Source organism: Lissotriton helveticus, chromosome 4_1 (assembly GCF_964261635.1).
Source record: "Lissotriton helveticus chromosome 4_1, aLisHel1.1, whole genome shotgun sequence".
Classification (NCBI taxonomy): Eukaryota; Metazoa; Chordata; class Amphibia; order Caudata; family Salamandridae; genus Lissotriton; species Lissotriton helveticus.
In genome coordinates this window covers 846,569,950-846,580,057 of record NC_136063.1, presented here as the reverse complement: position 1 = coordinate 846,580,057, position 10,108 = coordinate 846,569,950, and positions in this window count along the sequence as shown.

Here is a 10,108-nt window from a genome sequence, read left to right as displayed (position 1 = left end):
TGGGGCTGTGTCGGGGGATGTCGAGGATCAGGCGGGCAGAGGCGTTCTGAATGTGTTGCAGTCGTTTCAGCAGTTTGGCCCGGGCTCCTGTGTAGAGGTTGTTTCCGTAATCCAGCATGCTGCTGACAAGGGCCTGGGTGACCGTTCTTCTTGAGTCGGTGGGGGTCCACTTGTAGATCTTGCAGAGCATGCGGAAGGTGTTGAAGCCGGAGGATGAGACGGCATTGACTTGCTTGGTCATGGAGAGCGTTGGGTCAAGGATGAATCCCAGGTTGCGTGTGTGGTCGGTGGGTGTCGGTGCTGCTCCCAGGGCAGTCAGTCACCATGAGTCGTCCCAGGCTGAGGAGGTGGAGCCGAGGATGAGGACCTCCGTCTTGTCAGAGTACAGCTTCAGACGGTTGTTCTCCATCCATTCGGCGAAGGCTTTCATTCTTTCATGGAGGTTACTTTTGGCGGTGAGGGGGTCCTTGGTGAGGGAGAGGATCAGCTGTGTGTCATCAGCGTAGGAGTTGATGTTGAGGTTGTGCAGTCTGGCGACGTGGGCAAGCGGGGCCATGTAGACGTTGAGGGAGGAGCAGCTGGGAGGTGGGAGCAGGGCGGTGAGTGGGCAATAATGGGGTGGGGCCGCAGCATCGGGAGAAAAAAAGAAAGTGGAGAGCGGGCGGGGGTACAGAAGATAAAGGAGGGCACAATCAGTGCAAATGGGGGTGAAAAATCACAATACGCACACAAAGGACAATGCACTAGAGAAAAATCAGCAAAATGAAGGCAGAAGCACAATCACTGCACGAGTGGGAAGAGCAAGCACAAGGCTCGAACCTGAGCCACAGCAGCAGCAGGCTCAGGGGCAGCAGCACAGTGGTGGTGCTGTGCAGTGTGGAGAGCGACCTGCCTGATGACATGGTCAAGGTAGACTCCAGATTGGATACTGGGGTACCCTTATAAGTCCCTAGTATATGGTACACATGTCCCCAGGGCATAGGTAACCCAGAGGCCTCCCATGGGCTGAAGCATGCATTATGCCACCCATGGGAGACCATGCAAAATGGAACTACAGGTCTGCCATTGCAGCCTGTGTAACCTGGTGCATGCACCACTTACGATAGATATACGTTTACTCTATCTATCCTTGGGCCTACCAGTCACTACACTTAAAACCTTTAAGTCACCCCTAAATCAGGCCTTAACAATCCTGAAGGCAGGATGCTGGGTTTTATGTGAGAGGGTGCTTCTGCATGAGCAGAGCCCCTCCGCAGCCTTCGGAGACCATTCTCCCGGGTTGTCTGTGACACAGCCAGACATATAGGAAGAGGTGCATTATATCCTCACAGTAAATGCTATCTCAAAAACGGCTGAAACAAAACATGTTGTGTTTGGTATCAAACACCTTGGAATCATACCTCCACACCGGTAACCGGCAAGCTTTATGGGTCCTTAGTCTTCCTGGTACCAGCCTTATCGACTCGGACAGCAAAAAATGGTTGCTGCCGACCAGAGACACATTTCTCTCCTCCTGCTGATGAGCTAAGCTTGAGCAGATGAAGTCAGCACCATAGGCATCCTGTCACAGGGAGATGTGACCACCTACCTGTTAGATTTGGGGGTCTCTAGTTGGCACATGTAGGTATTTGTGACAAATAGGGACCCTTGCCTCTAGTCAGGGTAAGGGGGTGCACTCCTAAAATAACCTCTGCTCACCCCCTTGGTAGCTTGGCACAAGCAGACAGGCTTACCTCAGAGGCAGTGTGTAAAGCATTTGTGACTACATACAGTAATCAAGTGACAACACTACAAATCTACACCACACAGGTTTTATATAAAAATAAGTATTCTTTATATAGACTTAACACAAGACCATAAACGATAAAAATCCACAATACTGTACTTAAAATGGTAGTTTTAGCTTAGTTCTGTTCAGTTCTTAAAATGCGACACTTTAAGCCAATGTCCCTTACGATGTGTGACGCTTCCACAACAAAAGTGTTGCAGCGATTGAAATGCGGCAAAGTTCTGGTGCAAAGAAATAAAGACGTGAAGATCTTCCAGATGAGTCACGCTTCTCTGATGTTGCGATAAGTCTCGGCTTGATGCGTCAGCTGCAGCGGCGACACCCTTGTTCAGAAATGCGACAACAGCGGCTTTGGTGGTGACACTCTTCTCCCTCGATGCGAGACGCTTCTGCTCGATGCGACAACAGTAGCGGCCATACCCTTGTTCAGAGATGCGACGGCAGCGGCTCCGATGGCAGCACGCTTCTCCATGGATGCTAGGCGCTTTTCTTGATGCGGTGCAATGCGTCAGCTACAGTGGTGACACCCTTGTTCAGAAATGCGACATCAGCGGATGCAACGGCGACATGCTTCTTTTTCAGTGCGAGACGCTTCTCTCGATGTGGTGCAAAGCGTCAGCTACAGCCGCAACACCCTTGTTCAGAGATGCGACTGCAGCGGCTGCGATGGCGACACGTTTCTTCCTCTTGAGTCGTGCTTCCAGCTCCTTGCAAAACGCAGTCCCTCAGAAGGCCCAAAACAGCAGCAGGCACTTCCAAAGAACTCTTGGGGAGCTGGTGTTGAAGTCTGTTGTCCCTGAGACTTCAGCAGGAGGCAAGCTCTGTTCCAAACCCTTGGAGAGCCTTACAAGTTGATGAAAGTACACAAAGTTCCTTTCTCCTTCCTTTGGCAGTCAGGCAACCACTGCAGGCCAATCCCCCAAGCAGCACTTCAGCTTAGGGTAGTCTCTCCTCAGTTTCTTCAGGTTCCTCTCCTCAGTAAAGGTTTCTTCTTTGTCCAAAAGTGATCTAATTTCTTGGGCTCAGGGTCCCCATATTTACACCTCAAAATCCTTTGTCCTCTGAAGGCCGAGGGGCCTTTGCCCAGTCCAAACCAGTTCTGGAGCACTCTGTTGACAAGACTCCTTTCCTTTCACAGTGCACGCCAGAAACATCAGACACCCCACAGGAGGTGGAGCCAGCATTGAGGAGGGAAAGCATAGCCCTGGAGCACTCTGTTGAAATGATTCCTTCTCTCCTTTCACAGTGTAGGGCAGAGACATCAGATGTTATGTTACTTTGTTATGTTACTTTGGTTTATATAGCGCCAGCTCACCTACAGGTCTCGAGGCTCACCTACAGGTCTAGATGCACCACAGGGGGTGGAGCCAGCACTGTGGAGGGCAGGCACAGTCCTATTCAGTTCCCAGGTGCAACTCCTCCCTATCATCTAGATGCAGATCTCTCTATTCACCACTGGGCGGGCTCACCTGTCTCAAGGAATACCCCAGCCCTGTCACTCAAACTCCAGACAAGGAATACACAACCTAGCAGAGGCAGGCTTGGATAGTTAGACAAAAAAATACCTTCTTTCTAAAAGTGGTATTTTCAAACACAGAATGTTAAAGCCAACTTCGCTAAAAGATGTATTTTATCATTCTGAGTACAGGCATACTAAACTCGAATTTCTACCATGTTCCCTGAGTCAGTTAGGATTATAAGATGTAATAATGTAACTGCCCATTCTGGCCTATGGAGAACAGGTAGCCTTGCAATAGTGAGAAACTAAAATGGCTGTAATTCACTATTAGGTCATGCCACACACACACCAGGGCATGTCCTACCTTATACTTACAATGCACCCTGCCCTTGGGCCCACCATAGGGGTGTCTGATATGAAGAAAAGGGAAGGTTTAGGGACTGGCAAGTGGGTGCACGTTACCAGTCAGCATGGCAGTACCAGACTGCACACAGGCTCTGCAATGGCAGGCCTTAGACACACTTTTACAAGCTACTTCTGTGGGTGGCACAACCAGTGTTGCAAGCCCACTAGCAGCAATTGGTTTACAAGCCCTGGGCACACTAAGTGCACGGTACTAGGGTCTAACAAGTAAACCAAACAAGCCAATCATGGAATCACTAATCCATACATCAATTTACAATAGGGAAAGCATATGTACTTGCACTGATCAGCAGTGGTAAAGTACCCAGAGTAATAAAACCAACAAAAACAGGTCAGACAAAATACAGGAGGAAGGCAAAAAGTTCAGGGATGACCCTGCAAAAAGGGCCAAGTCCAACACTCCCAAACATGATTTAGTGTATAGGAGCTGGGTGGGTGCACTTCCAAAGTGCATGGAAGTCTGCATGAGGGGCACGTTTGGTGCCCCTGTGGATAGTACAGCTAAAACCATTTCTGGGAGCCGTTGGCTCCTGCTCTAGTTTGACATTGGACAAAGGACATGGGTGTAACCACTCCCCTGTCCTGACCCTCCCATGGGAGGGTCCCCTGAATCTGTCCAAACTTCTTCTGTGTACAAAAGGGCTTACCTGGCTGTAGGTCCCTAGATTTGACGTGGACAAGATTCTGAACAAGAAACCACTGACCTTCAACTGTCTGGCAACTCTGGACTTCGCTGGATTTCGACTGGGTCCGACTTCGTCCCTCTCTGCCTAAAGCCTCGTCTGTGCCCATGCACTGTACAGGCTCTGTGTAGGACCCATAGAGCATCCTGGACACCTGAAATATGCTAATGTTAATTGCATTTGCAATGCGCTGCTGCTACCCGCGGTTTTCCTGGCACTAAGGTGAAGACCTACCATAGGTATGAAGAAATTGTGTGTATTGCAAGCTTGTTTGTGAAGAACCAGGTTTTTATGGCCTTCCCGAAGGCCATCAAGTTAGTCATGCGTCTCAGATGTAATGGAGGTGTATTCCAAGACTTGGCTGCCTTAGCCGTGAAACTTATGCCACCTCAGTTGGCTTTTTTTCACCAGGGCCATTGTCACTAGTTTAGCATCCAACGACCGGAGTATTCTTTTTGGTTAATACCAGCGGAAGTGTTGCTTAAGGTCAGGCCCGATCCCTGTAGAGCCTTGAAAACTAGACACAGGGCCTTCAACTGGGTGCGCTTTCTGACTGGTAGCCAGTGGAGCTTTTTAATAGACGCTGTGATTGATGCATACTTAGGGGTTCCTGTAAGGAGTCTGGCAGCCGTGTTCTGCAGCATTTGTAATTTATTCATAGATCCTTCTTGTAGCTTGAGATAAAGACTATTGCAATAGTCCAGTCTGGACATCACTAATGCTGTGATCACCATTTGTTGTGCATCTTTCGGAAGTAGAGGCATTATTGTTTACATGATCTGAGTATGACTGAAGTAGTAGGTGCCAAATAATTACCCTGGTCCCTGAAACTGAGTGTGTCATCAATCCAGACTCCCAGGTTCTTCACCTTCCTGGTCGGGTATGGCAGTGGTCCTAGGGAGTCCGGTCAACAGTCTGGGGTCCAGAAAATAGGATTGTTGCCGAAGAGCACAACCTCGGTTTTATTGGAGTCTAGCTTTAAACAATTCTGTGCCACCCAGTTACCCACCGCATTCATACAATCCTGTAGTCTGGATGAGGTATCCTGTAGCATCTCAGGTGGTATTGCTACCACAATTTGTGTGTCATCGGCAAAAGATTTCAAATTAAATCCAAAAGATTCAATAAGGGGGGCTAGAGAGGACACATAAAGGTTAAAAAGTGTGGGACTCTATGAGGACCCTTACAGAACTCCACAGGGTAGGGAGACTGCTTCTGTCCAGTTTGACTGTTTGAGTTATTTCTGAGAGAATGGATTCAAGGAGTTTTTGGGCCATTCCTTTGACTCCTATCTCCTCTAAGCGGTCCACCAATAAAGCGTGTTGGACCGTATCAAATGCCGCCGAAAGATCTAGCATGATCAAGGCGGCATTACCTCCCTGATCGAGAGTGGCCCTGATCTCTTCCGTGGATTTGATAAGCGCCGTTTCCGTGCTGTGTCCTTCTCTAAATCCATATTGAGACGGGTCCAGTGTCTGAGATAGTTTTAGAAACTGGTTAAGTTGGGCGTTCATGTTTCTCTATTATTTTTGCTTTGAATGGTAGTCTGGAAATGAGCCTGAAATTGTTCGGGTTGTTGGCGTCTAAGTTAGGCTTCTTCAATAATGGCACAATGGAAGCCTGTTTCCAGTCTCTTGGGAAGTATCCTTCTTTGTACATTAGGTTAAAAATGTGTGTAAGTTTGCCTGCCACTGTCTTTGCAGATAACTTTGGTGTTTCTAGTGGGCAAATGTCATACAGGGATCCTGTCTTCACTTTAGTGAGGATATTATAGGTGTCAACTTTTGTGAGAGGACTGAAGCAGTTGAGTACAGTGTTATCTTTTAATTCTTTTGTTGGACAATTAAGTGAGTTCGGTAAATTTCTGTTTGATGAATCTGTAAAAGTTAACTAAATGGCATTAACTTTGTCAAAAAGGAATTTGGCTATGTTACTGCATAATTCTTGACTTTTTGGGATATATGGAATAGTGGGATGTGCTAGGGTTTTAACTGTTTAGAACAGTGCTTTAGGCAAGTTTTTAGCCTCTTGGTTTTTTTCCGTGAAGTACTTTTGTTTGGTGCTATGTAGCTATTGTATTTAGTCAGGCTCCGTTTGTATTCTTTTTTTTCTTCATCTTTGTATTCCTTCCTACAGCTTTTTTTCCCGGTGTTTACAAACAAGTTTTTGGTCCTTAACCCCTCCGCTGCGCTGAACGTTCCGCGCTGGTGCGGAATGATCTATTGCGCGGGCGGGGCCACGACGTTCAGTGGACGTACTCAGCACTACCGAGGTAGTGCACGCGACGTCCGCTGAACGTGTGCAGCACTTAACGGGTTAAACTCCTGTGAATACCGAGGTGCTGAAGGTCATTGCTTTGTGGAGGCATACCCATTTTTGGGGGGCAAGCATATTCCCTGCCTCTTCTAGCCACTTAGTATAAAATGTGGTTGCATGGTCGAGGTCAGTAGGGAGTGGGTGGTTTTTGAGGCTAGGAGGTTATGTAAATCCTCAGCTGCTATGTTTTTCCACACTCTTGTTTCAGGGTATTTTTTAGTGGGTTTTATGTCTGACGACTTGGCATGGTAAGCTTAAAGAGTACTGCCTCGTGATCGGACCATGAAAGGGGGCGAAGATTTGTGAATGATATCTGAGGGTTATTGGTATCTCCCTTGGGGTGAAGGAGTCACTTCCCTGCATTTGCAGCCACTGGAATGCAACTGGCCAGTCTGCTGATCCTGAGCTCCTGTGGACTCCAAAGTCTCCAGCAACACTGGAGGTAGGTTCCTATGTTCCTAGAGGTTGAGCTGCCCTCTCTCTAAGTTTGAGGCCATTAGCCCTCTTAGGGACTATATAACCCGAACCACTGTGCACTGCGTACATGTGCAAGTGCACATGCTCGGTACTGTCTTCACAAAGGCTTTTTAGTCATGGAAAAGAAAGGGTGCTCTGCTGACTGTGGACACAAGTGGTTTAGAACCTAAAAGGTTAGGGTGTGGTGCAAATGGGTGAGGGTATAAGCCCTATAACCCCCCAATTGTGTGATGGAAGCAACCATCGCACTTTAAAATTGTAACTAGATACCCATGCACACAAGAATAAAGCTGAGAAAGGTGCTAAATGGCAATAGACGTATCTTGGGTAGTCGCTCCGCTGGTGATAATTCTGTCCCGGCAGGGCCCAAGACTCTAGTAATGGTGTACCAATTGGGTAAGAAGAATATCAAATGATAGGGTTCATAAGTGTGAGTCCCAAGGTCCTTTAGGGCTCGTGTAGCATGGAATGGTGTCGTAATCGATGATCCATTTGGAACACAGTGAACCATGAGGATTGGAACTCGTACACGACTTCGGATGAAAATTGTCCCACCAGGAGGAGTTATCCGCTCCCCGGTTGCATCTTTTACCTCTCCTGTGGAACTATACGCTTTCTAAGGATTTTACAGACTGCGTTGTTGTTTTGTTCATTCCCCACTACTGGATCATTGATTACGACACCATTCCATGCTACACGAGCTCTATGGGACCTTGGGACTCACCGGCGGAGCAACTACCCAAGATACGTCTATTCCCATTTAGCCCTGAGGAGTCTCGGGAAGACTTTCCCACATGCGACGAAACACGTGTCGGCTGGATTGCTCTTGTTTTTTCCTTAGGCTTTGTTTTGAAATGTACATGTATCTACACCGACACACCTCTCTAAACTTTATTGTTGTGTGCATGGGTATCTAGTTGCAAGTGCATATGCTTTTTGGTGTTCCTCAAATTCGTCCATTGGGCTATCGAGAGACCCATTCTCTGCACACATTTTGTACCAAGGACTTTGGCCTCCTCGCACTCTGTGCCTAGCAAGCTGTTGTTTGGTGAAACTGCTAGAGGTCCCCTCACGACTCCTGTGCCTTCGACCTGTCTGGTCATTTAAGGGACAATCCTGATTTTCTTGGGCTCCCCTGCTTGCTCCAGGCCGTGCCTGACTTCCTTTGCTGTGGTAAGTCCTTTGGTATTTGCTGGACCAGACCATAACCTTTCTTGAGCTTCTTGGTCGTTTGCCATTGCCAAGGCTTGGTGGTGATTCCGCCGGACACCAACCCCTCAATACTCAACATCCTTTGTGGGACAACTGGTATGCAGCTCCCGGCTGTCCTCCAAATCTCCTGGTCCCTGCAGCTGTAGAGTCAAGGTCTCCTACTTTGCATCTGAAGCACCCGACATCGGTGGGCATTCGTCTACCGAGACCCTGGTCACTCTTCAGTGACCCAGACTCTGCTTTCAGGCTCCTTCCATCAAGAATCCAACTACAGATTTCACCGGACACTTTTCTTCTTTCAAGCATTGGCATTTCTTTGAAGACTCCTATTAAGAATGACGGCGGTTTCCAACACCACTTCAGCCTTATGCACCCAGCTACTCTGGGATAGGTAATTCTGGTACTTTGGTATCCACGTATGGGGTGGCTCTCCAACCTTCTATGCTTCAAAGGGTTTCCTCATAGTCCACTTGGAAGGGTCCTTAAACTTCACAATTGCAACCGCGACTCTCCCATTGAATTGTACGTACCACGCAGATGTGTTCTCACACTACACCTGTCCTCCGTGGGGTCCTTACTTACTCACCTTGGGTGGTTCCGTAGGGTCCCAGCGATTCTACACACTCTAGACATTGTCTTGACTCGAGTTGTGGTTCTTATACGACTATTTTCGTGTATCGTTTGTTCTCCCCCTGGAGCCCAGTGTCTGTTAGTGCTACTTATGATTGTTTCTGTGCTACAGTATTGTGTGCTTTGTGTTTATTTGCGTGTATCAGACACTGTGAGGTATTTAAGGTCTTATAATATTAAATATATATTCTTATACCTACTGTGTGGTTCTCCTTTCCTTTAACCAATACATGAGATTGCATTCTGGTAAACCATGCTGCTTAACATTCCTTCAAGACTAAGCCTGAAGGCTGCTCTCCACAGCTATCACTGGAAAAGCATTCTAAAGGTTATCTTTGACCTCTTGAATCACCATGACGGGTGTTTGGACTGGTGCACGGTGCCCACTTTAATTAGTGGACATCATATACCAGGCCAACTTCTCACAATAGGCAATTATGTAATTGGAGTATCGATAGTGTTTAATTTATAAAAGAATTGGTGCAGATGCCCAAACTCTTCTCAGAAGTCCGTGGCCGGTGCTATTAAATGTCAGTGCATCATATTCCAAGGCTGTGTAGCCTTCAATCCACCTCATGCATCTTTAATCTACTACCAGACACACCTTCCCTTTAACTCTCAATTGAAGGATCTTGCTTTCTCCCTTTATGATGTTTTTCAGTTTTCTCTTCTTCCTTCTTGTCCCTTTGTGTTTTTTCCCTCTCTTGTTCCCTGGAAATGTCTATGAGTAATCATAAGTGCTGGTTACCAAAAATGAGTGCTTGTGACCCCCATTGGCAACCATGGCTCAAATTAAGAACTGGGGACACATTTATTAAACGGGTTGCGTTCTGTTTACTCCATGCAATGTGCTGCAAGCGTGACACAAGCCCCACAATGGTGGCTCTGAATGGCTTCATAAATGTGGAATAACCCAAAGCTGTGCAAATTTCGGACTTACATTACTCTCCCCTGGGCAGGTGTTCAGTAGGTGTTCCCACCCAATTGCCCTGGTTTTTGATTGATTACCAGATTTACAAAAAATCGTAGACCTGGGAATGTGCCAAAAAATGGCACCTTTCTCAGGGGAAGCGTAACAAGGAGAAATATGGAGCACAAAAAAAGGAATATGCCTCTCAG